Raw genomic sequence first — 10,743 nt, 5'->3', positions numbered from 1 at the left:
GCTCAAATGATTCAAACTTAGACTCCGATGTCTTTATAAGGAATTGATTCTACAAGTTAAAGAGAGGCTATAAGAAGGATCAGGTTGAGCGGGGATAGAGGCAATTATGAGGATCAAAAATAGACACATTATACGTATTAAAAAGGTGGAGATCTTCAGATAATGAATTTTTAATTATAAATACGTAGATATTTACGTTAATAGGTCCAGCTCACACAGAGTACAAACGACAGAAAATTAAAGGGGCGGACGAAAAGTATTATAAATCCGTCTCTAACCCAATGTCGGAGGATCGTCTTATCCAATGTTAATTGGACAAACATGGCTGCATATTCTAATATAGCATATTCTACTGTCTTCTACTATAGCCTCGGGTCGACCAAAGACGTCAGTGGATTTGGTAGACGGAAAATGAAAGAAGCCCGTCGCATGTATGTATATATATATATATATATATATATATATATATATATATATATGTGTGTGTGTGTGTGTGTGTGTGTGTGTGTGTGTGTGTATGTCTGTGTGTCTGTGTTTTTCCCCCCACCCAACATCGCTTGACAACCTATGCTGGTGTGTTTATGTGCCCGTAACTTAGCGGTTCGGCAAAAGCGTCCGATAGAATATGTACTAGGCTTACAAAGAATAAGTCCTGGGGTCGATTTGCTCGACTAAAGGCGGTGCTCCAGCATGGCCACAGTCAAATGACTGAAACAAAAAAAAAAGAGTAAAAGAGTATGTGTAAGCTGGACTTATTAATACAGATATCTATATATTTAAACTTAAACGTTAATCATCTGAAAGTCTTCCCCTGTTACTTTCTCTCGACTTGCATGTATACGTATATACATATTTTGTATTTCATACCTAAACTATTATATTTAATATATTTAATTTATTTAATGTGTCTAATTTGTTTATGCACATAATTACCTGCATATGTGTGTGTGTGCGTATATACATGTGTGTCTATACGAATGCGCGTGTGTATGTTAGCATATAACTATGCACGCATTTGTGATTTATGCTTTCCTTTTTCCTTTGCAGAATTCAAACCATTCACTAACAAAATGGTAAGTTCCAATTTCTTAATTTTAGAACGCTTTTTTTGTTTGGTGAATATGTCTATCAGTGTATTCATATATTAGGCACATGTGTTGATAAGCATGCATTTAAGTTCCAATTTCTTAATTTTAGAACGCTTTTTTTGTTTGGTGAATATGTCTATCAGTGTATTCATATATTAGGCACATGTGTTGATAAGCATGCATTTAAGTTCCAATTTTTTAATTTTAGAACGCTTTTTTTGTTTGGTGAATATGTCTATCAGTGTATTCATATATTAGGCACATGTGTTGATAAGCATGCATTTAAGTTCCAATTTCTTAATTTTAGAACACTTTTTTTGTTTGGTGAATATGTCTATTAGTGTATTCATATATTAGGCACATGTGTTGATAAGCATGCATTTACGTACTATGCTTGTCGCAAGTATTTTCTTTAATACTGAACATGTCTACTTGTGTAATTTTCTCAGTACGTCATGTGTATTATGCATATTTGATTTCTGTGCATTTTTTCAATCCCCACAGTATCGTCTTCATGGGAAATAAGTGGAATTATTTAAATATTTTCATTATATCAATAATTATATATACTTTTTCGTCTTTTACAAGATTCTTTTGTTGCATACTCCAGTACCTATGATAATAAAAATATAAATATATCATCGGTATATTACAAGTGTTAGCTTCTCGTTAGCTTTCCATAGAATGGCCCCTTTGATGGGAACATTTACATCCGCAGGGCAGATGATATCTTCAGTAGAGTACAGATTTTAATCCCTGTTTAGTAAAATCTCATCTGGCATATTTGGAGTATACAGAGATATTCTTCCTACCTGAATGACATATGGTATTCTTTAGTTAAAATGTGTTATTACTTTTTTCTTTGAGAATAGGAAGCTGGACAATAATTTCTATAGAAAGCATTGCAGATAACTTTAGATATAACGTCATATCTCATGAGAAGTTTGTTGCAGATATTGTTGGACAGTTGCAGCATATGGCATTGATATTCTACTCATCGAAATGGCATAAATCAAATTTTCCGTCACAGATTAGAAGTATAGGGAAACAATTTCCTCATTAACTGATCCATATCTATTTTCTTTCCTTGGACAGAAAATCTAAGCCTTCTACAGGTATAGCGTCTATCGTTGTGCTGCATGTTCTTTATTCTTCACGCATTTCTTTTTGCCCATAAGCACTCGCTGCTTATCCATTTAATGGTGGCGGTTCCAATTCCGTTTTATTAATATTTTCCGTGTATAGCTTGTAAATTCGTTTCACTACTTATTTGTAGCTATTTACCGCTCAGTATTGGGTGTTACTTGTGCATTTGTATATATAACCATTAAACTGGAAACCAAGTGAATATTGATAACATGTATGGCGCTCTAACTGATATGTATGTATGTATGTATGTATGTATGTATGTATGTATATATGCATGCATTTGTATATGTATGTATGTACTACGTATGTATGTATGTATGTATGTATGTATGTAGGTATGTATAATGTTCAGAATTTGTCTACGATCACAATTCGAAGAAAGTAAATCAATCAACGTTTATTTAAACTACTTTTACCTTTCTCCCCTATCTCTTCACCTTTCTCTTTCGCTCTCCCAACCGCCATATAGAAAAGTGTATATACATGTTCTGTGGGTGTGTATACAACTACGTGTGTTTGTGTACGGTTTTTTCAGAAAAAAGTATACACTAATCTGTTCGTGCATTTACTATATCGCGAATTTTATGGTCGGTAGGAAGAACATAAATATTTTAATTTCATTTACATCATCGCCAATATATATATGTAGTACCATATTGATCACCAAGATTCAATTAAAATGGCTACATACGACAACTCGTTAATAACACAGCATAAAACGTGTTTACCAAAATAACTCGTTATGAAACTGTTCACCTTCGAAGAATTGCTTGTGATGGCATCTGAAAGAACAGCTTTCATTTCAAGTTCATTATTTCCGCCAAGGAATTAGAGGCGCCGCTTATTAGTACAGTTGGAATGGAATTACCGGACTTTTTCTCAATTAATCCAGCCGTATGGTTTCATGTTATAAAGTAAGAAATACTTTTAAGCTTTCGGTTACATGCAACATGATATAGACTAAGGTCACATTCTGCCAGACCTCACTGCAACAGATTAAATTATAAAATTATAACTATTATTATTCAAGGCAGAATGGAAGAGTTTATAGTTCATTAGCTCTCAGAGCTACCGAGGCAAATACAACAACTGTGAGAATATAGTGTTTCAGAACACCATATTTTCGGCAACTTCATCAGTAACCTCATCCGGAGGAAGATCAGGTTACTCCCGTTACTCTGGTTACACCAGAGGATTTCAGTTTGGATTTCAGTCTAATTAGACAAGCACTGTACACAAGATTTGCCTTTTGAATGATTCCACAAGAACAGGTTTTAATTATTTGCAACATTCAAATACCGAAAAACATGACAAAACTGCCGTGATTAAGCTAACCAGATACACAGCGGTCATACATGTCCATAGAGGTGAATCTGTCGGAAGACGAGTATTACAGTGTACAAATGCTGGCACAACTAGATATTAGGCACTTATGCTCGAAATTGCAAGCCATTTTGCTCATACAACAAGAGCAGTACATCGACAAGTATCCGGATGTACATTCAATTATAACATTTGGAAGACACATGTGCCACGTTTTCTATGCTATAGACAAACGGATAAGTACACAGTGCATTAACTATTTGTCCTGTAGTGCTGCAATTATTGTTCTGGGCGCAAATTGAATGTTAAGGTTTACGTATGAACAAAGATCATAAGGTTAGACATTGGCTTGAGTCGATTTGGTGCACCAGCATGACCGCAGCCACTTGGCTGAAACACATAAATAAATAAATAAATAAATAAATAGCTGACGTTTCTCAGTCTACAGTAGAATTGTTTTCCGACAGCCTTTTAAAGACTCACTCCAGAGACTGAATCTCTTATAATATTTTTATTTAGCGTTCTGTGATAAAAATACATCATGGTCTTCGTCATTTAATATTACATCATTGCGAATAATTCCATCTATGATAACGTTTTAATAAGATATCCCCACACACACACCAACACACACAATTATGATGATCATCATCTGAGAGATTACATGTGAGATGATCAAAGGTATAATTGAAGTTGAACAGTTTTACGTCGAAAATATGTACATTTCAATTTGAGTTAAGGGAATGATAAGAGATGAAATTTCCGACCGGAAAGAATATTCATCTCAAATGTTTGACAGATTTATTCTATTGGATACAAAAATGTTACTGAATTCCTATGAAAAATATAGGTAAAAATATTTTATTAATGCTTACAAACAATTAAATATTACATAATATAAATATAGAAACTCCGGTATACCAAAACATATAATGTCTATGAACAAAGTAATTATAACAAAATCATCACGATTTGTTAGTTTTGTTTATGAAAATATCTGTTCAAGAGACTAAAATAGTAATACCAAATATAAAAACGTATTGTACCAAGTGTAAATACTTCTCATGAAAGTTAGTTCTTTTTACGCTATCATAAATATCAAGAGATAATTTTGAGAGCAAATTTTTATAGAGCTGATAATTAAGATTATAAGACAGATCTATTGAAAAAATATCATAAGTCAATAATTGTGAAAATAGATTCAATTATGTTTTCGGGCTTTATATTTTTACATTCAATATTTAGTTACTTGGATTAATAGAATATTTAACGTCAATTCACCTTTCTGCAAAATTGCCACTTCATTGGCTGTATACATTTTAATTTGTAATATACTCAATTACACAAATTCGTTTTTAAATAAAAATTATTGCTAATGTAAATAAAATGTAAACATTACACTTAAAGTATTAAACAGACATAACAATTAGAATTTCAAAGGGGATGGTATACTGATACTTGATTATTTTCAAATTAATTACCTAATTACTAAATACATTTTAGAAACAAAAAAACTTTGTATTTGAAAGAATAATTTGTACACGTCAAATCAAATCGCTAACAACTAATTAGTATAAGACAATAGTTTATTTTAATAATTAAACGGCTGCGATATTTTAATATGTGAGAACGAGTAAATTTTCCAGGATACAATGCTAAGACGCCATTCAATTTGGCAGAACGGATTGATAACGGATTCCATGAAATATTAATTATATGAAATCATAAAATTAAAAAAATACTAACGTAGTAAGTACAAAATTAAATTTTACATTCATATTAGACATTTGTAATAATAATATAAATAATTAAATTTGTATTTGTAATTGATACAAATAAAGAAATTAAACACATGTGCACATATATATCATAACACTAATACATGTGTATTTCTGCATACAAGTGAAACCATTATACTTACGTAGCGAAATCAAAGCGAGTTACATTCAATTAAATGATTAGACACTGAAATAAATTACAATTTATATCAAAATGTTGTATAGTTGAAAAGAAAGAAGCTAATAAAATAGATTAATTTAATTGTAGGAAAGAATAAATGAATTATATTTTAATGAAATATAATTTCAAAGAATACACGGATTCAGAATAAAAGAAAGGAAAGTATACAACAAAAATGATGTCGAGAAAAAAAATTATTTAAAAGTATTTCAAAGATCTACGTAATACATGCAGATATATATTTCGCTATGAATCACGATATGATATTGGAAAAGATCCTATTAATGGATATATAATTGCAAAGAGTTCAGATTATGTCAAGAGATGAATACGCATTTTAAAAAGGTAGACACATTTGCAGATAACACAGATTAATGTCCTCATTAATACATTGCCTATTATATCATAATATTGCATACAAATATATATCACTATATGGTTTCGCACACTATTTTTGCATTATGTGCAAAGAGACTTTATATTGAAACACATCGTTTATTTGAATATTTAATGGTATCAATTACTCGCCATAATACTTAACTTTACTTAACGATAGTTGGTAGCAATTTTCCTTTCTCTTTGTCAGCATTTTTACTTGACCATTAATGTTAATTCAAGTTTAGTGCAAAAGGTTGCAGGAATAAATAATAGATTTTATTTAAAAATAAAATATTTTCTATGGTGTGTGTGTAAATGTTGCTTCTGCATTTTCAAATATGCTTCAATCTTTGTACGTCATCTCTATATTTTCTCACATAAATTATTTGCATGATGAATGTGTTTAATTTGAAGACAATACACTTACGTTATTTTATGATAGAAAACTATTTGTTTTACTGTGAGTAATTTCTACTTGGAAGAGCATGACAACTAAAACCGACATGTTTTCCCCACCTGAGGTTAAACGTCCATGCAGAATCATATCCCTCTATAACCTTTAACTTCCTGTGTCATCTGATATATCTTTTTGAAATATCTTTGCCGTTCCTTCTTCACGATTGTCATTCATAAACATGTTTTTTGTAGATTGCCTGAGATTACAACCAAATTCAGTTTTAATGGGTTATACAGATTAACTTTTGTTTGTAATCCTAGAAAAGTGTTCGGGATCGTGTTGAAATATTTAAAGATATTTTCCTAGCTCTTTTGTTCTGACACATGCCTTTACATTACTTGAAATGTTGATATGAGGCATTGGCTGAAATTTAATATTCAATGTTGAAATGAATGTTTCTCACATGAACACATTTTAGCCATAGTATATGCAAATAATTTTCTCATTAAAACTTGCTGTGTAACTTTGTTAAATATGAGGTATTTCAAACAAATCTCAAAAAGAAAGATAGTCATTAAAATTGTATATGGTCAATGACAAATATACATAATCTGAAGTACATATTTTGGATTATTTTGAATATGAGATTGAAAGTTTGGGGTTTACATTCATGTTGTAGAAATGATAATGCAGAAATACATAGAAGCCAAACTTTTCTTTAATGGTTTAATGTTGTAGATATGCTCAGTATACGTTCAAATAAAATTATTGTTACAAAAAATGCGTAGTTTTATATTTGTGTGAAACATAATGTAAATGAAGCAAATCCATTTGCAACAAAAATATTCTAAATGGTATTAACAGTAAAATATAATTTGTATATTTCATCATAATGCGTTGAACATGACATTTTATTATTTCATATGCTGTTGAAAGTATCTTCCACAGATCTAATCACAATAAATATTTAATTTTGAAAAAAAAAAACAAAAAAAAAACATATAGCATAAATTTAAAATCAAATGTACAATAATAAGTTATATTTAGTATAGAAGAGACGAAAATGCAAATAAACTTCATTACGATAAATATTTCACTGCTCCCAATATAGCGAATGCCATACATTAAATAATGTAGCGTCGTATTGCTCGGTCATTTGTTAATAGATGCTACAATTTCGGCACATTATAAAGATTGGAAAAAATATTGAAACTATATAGAATTTGATAAATTGCTGAAAGTAGGAAAATTAAACCATAAATGATTAAAGCAAACATAATTTGACTAAAAAATTAAAAACTAAATTATTATTATTTGTAAGGAGATATTACAAAAAGGATAAATTTCAACTAAGTAAGAAATTCAAATAAATTAACGAAACATATGCACACAGTAAGACAGAAACGCTAGTGTATATATACGCAATTTGATCAGTCTAATGCACCAAATTACAGGAATATAAATTTCTTTATATCGAATTGTGTACACATAGAGTAATTAGATGAGGAAATAAATTAAAATTTATAAGTATAAAACATTTTGAAACATATACAAAGTTAATACATCAAATAATTTAAAAGCAGGAAGTAAAAATGAATTACATAGCAAAATACATTTGAGAGAAAAGGAAAGCAAAACAAAACAACACGCTCAACACGAAATGGTATGAAGCAGTAACGCAAAATTATAAATGCTAAGAATAAAATTAATTAAAAACAATAAATAACGATGTATATCTTACAGGCCTACTTGTATACTTGACAATGTTTGAACTAAAAGTGTGATACATGTGTGTGTGTATATCTGTGTGCGTGTATATGTATATATATACATACATATATATATATATATATATATATATATATATATATATATATATATATATATATATATATATATATATATTTATATACATATATATATACATGTATATAAATGTATATATATATAAATGTATATGTATAAACACACACACACATATATATGTACACACACACACATATATATGTACACACACACACACACATACACACACGCACACACACACAGCCACACATATATATATACAACAAACCTACAGATGCACACATCCTTCTGTACGTCTGTATTTTCGATGTGGGTCTATGTATTTATAAATATAGTGATTGCCATTTACATATGTTAGTAATAATATGAAATTATAAAGAAAGGTTTGTATCTATTTGAAAATGAAGAAAAAAGAACAGCATTGATTAATGATAATGGCAATATGTTGCGATAAATAAAAAAGAAACGGATGTGAAACAGAATTGAAAATACTTTATTATAAAGACACACTATTGCGTAAACATACATAGATATAATTGTATTTAAATCTGTTGAGTGGATATATACACATCAAAACACAAATGAAAATCTAGAAATAACTTTCACATATCAGTATTATAGAATATTTACTTCCATTAACATTTAATGCCATTTCAGTATATTGTAGTGAACAAGAATGAAATAAAAAGCAAAAGATAAATTTGAAATAGAAAGTAAAAAAGCTATTTTACACAACTACTGGTATCGTAACAAAGGAAGTTATGCGCCATGAGGATGAATGATCAACATCATAAATCTCGCTGTATTAAAATGTTATAAAGCAGCCTTTATAAAAGATTGTGTTGCTATATCACAATCCAAGATCGAAAATGTTTGGTGAAATTATTAAGAAGCTTGGTTCCCAATCACATGGCTCCGGGCTCTGCTCCACTGCGTGGGACCTTGCGCATGTAAATTTTGCTTAAGTCACGAGCACAGCAGAGTCTTGAGCGCAGATTTGGTAGACGGAAACTGAAAGAAGATAGTCGCACACACGCACATATATATATGTATATGTATACATATGCGTGTGTGTATATATGTATGTATATATATATATATATATATATGAATATATATGACGACCGCTCCATCTTGACAGACGATAGCCATCCCATCAACAATCCACACATATCATCACGCAGTACAATCACTCCGTTGGTGAGCCCTCAAGTGACTTTGAAGCCCGGCTGCTGAGCGACAAGGTCTACAGCACAGATGACAAATGTTCAAGCCTCTTCATCCTTGCTCGCTGGTATCTGATTCTAAGGAAACGCCTCTGTGAACCAGCATATGTCTGTTAAGTCCGGGTATTGTTTTACAAACCTTGTGACATATGCCACAGGTCGCAGAAGGCGGTTGGTATTTAGGGTGTCTGGAATTTCTACCCTCATGTGTTTTCATGTGATTCACATATCCTGCTTTTGACAGAAGAACGCGATCACATACAGTACACATCCTATACTCTCCACTGTTTACAATTTTTCCCTTTCGACAGGCCCGCTTAAGCTCAAGTTGCTGAATCATCTTTTCCTCCCAGACATCACAGCTCGTCCTGACAACAGCTCTCCACTTGCTTCGATCCAGAACATCTCCTTCCCAATCATTTTCATACATATCTAGTTTTCTTAGGTTTTGTTTAATGCAATCTTTATACCTCTTTCTCGGTTTCTGCCGCGGTCGCTCACCAGAGCTGAGCTCACCATAAAATAAGCGCTTCGGCAAACGATCATCCTTCATTCTAATTATATGCCCAGTCCATCTCATTTGGGCCAGGATAATATGTTTTTCAATTGAGCTACAGTGCGCCCTGCGCAAAACCTCTGTATCTGCTACGACACTCTTCCATTTTACTCCTAGGATGCGTCTTAGACACTTTTGATGAAACCTTTCTAGCATCTTTACATGACGCTTGTAAGTGGTCCATGTTTCGCCTGAATAAAGAAGTGCAGTCAATACACACGCTTTGTAGATGCTGATTTTTGTCTGCAGGGAGATATCTCTATCAGCCCATGCTCGCTTTTCAAGCTTTCCAAATGCAGCACTTCCCTTCGCTATTCGATGGTATATTTCTGCATCAAGACCACCATCCCTTGACAGTGTGGTTCCAAGGTAAACGAAGGTGTCAATGACCTCTAATCTTGTTCCGTTCACGAAGACGTTTGGTTCAGTGTATATTTGTCCAGGTGTGGGGGTAAACATTACCTTGGTTTTTCTCAGACTTACTGTGAGTCCAAAATATGTACATGCAGTGGAAAATCTATCCGTTAAATGTTGCATATCTTCCTCTGTATGTGCCAGCAAGTCAGCAACATCAGCATAGAGCAATTCCCTGACAAGTACTCTGAAAACCTTTGCCTTACATTTAAACCTGGTCAGATTAGATATGCTACCAGATGTCCGGAATCTGATTCCAATTCCCCTGTTACAATCCTCAAATGCATACCAAAGCAATGTGGCAAAATATATAGAGAAAAGTGTAGGGGCAGGAATATCTCCCTGTTTTACACCGTTGTCCACTGAAAATTCATCAGATAGATTACCATTAAAAACTACCTGAGCTTTCATGTTGCTGTGCAATTTCTCGAAGAGGCTCACAAAATG

General features: G+C 31.9%; 1 protein-coding gene across 3 annotated transcripts in view; it reads left to right on the top strand.

The window, feature by feature from the left end:
- The window catches only part of LOC106875338 (FMRFamide receptor), a 561,393-nt gene that overhangs the window by 455,416 nt on the left and 95,234 nt on the right, over positions 1-10,743 (top strand). For all 3 annotated transcript variants that reach the window (XM_052966543.2, XM_089348822.1, XM_089348821.1), the window contains one exon: positions 1,048-1,073. The gene's annotated coding sequence lies outside the window, so the exon portion shown is untranslated. The remainder of the gene's footprint in view (positions 1-1,047; positions 1,074-10,743) is intronic.

The sequence above is a fragment of the Octopus bimaculoides genome, chromosome 3, assembly GCF_046866305.1.
Source record: "Octopus bimaculoides isolate indiv1 chromosome 3, ASM4686630v1, whole genome shotgun sequence".
NCBI classification, from domain to species: Eukaryota; Metazoa; Mollusca; class Cephalopoda; order Octopoda; family Octopodidae; genus Octopus; species Octopus bimaculoides.
The sequence above is the reverse complement of the archived record's forward strand: the minus strand, read 5'-3'. Positions and strand labels throughout refer to the sequence as shown.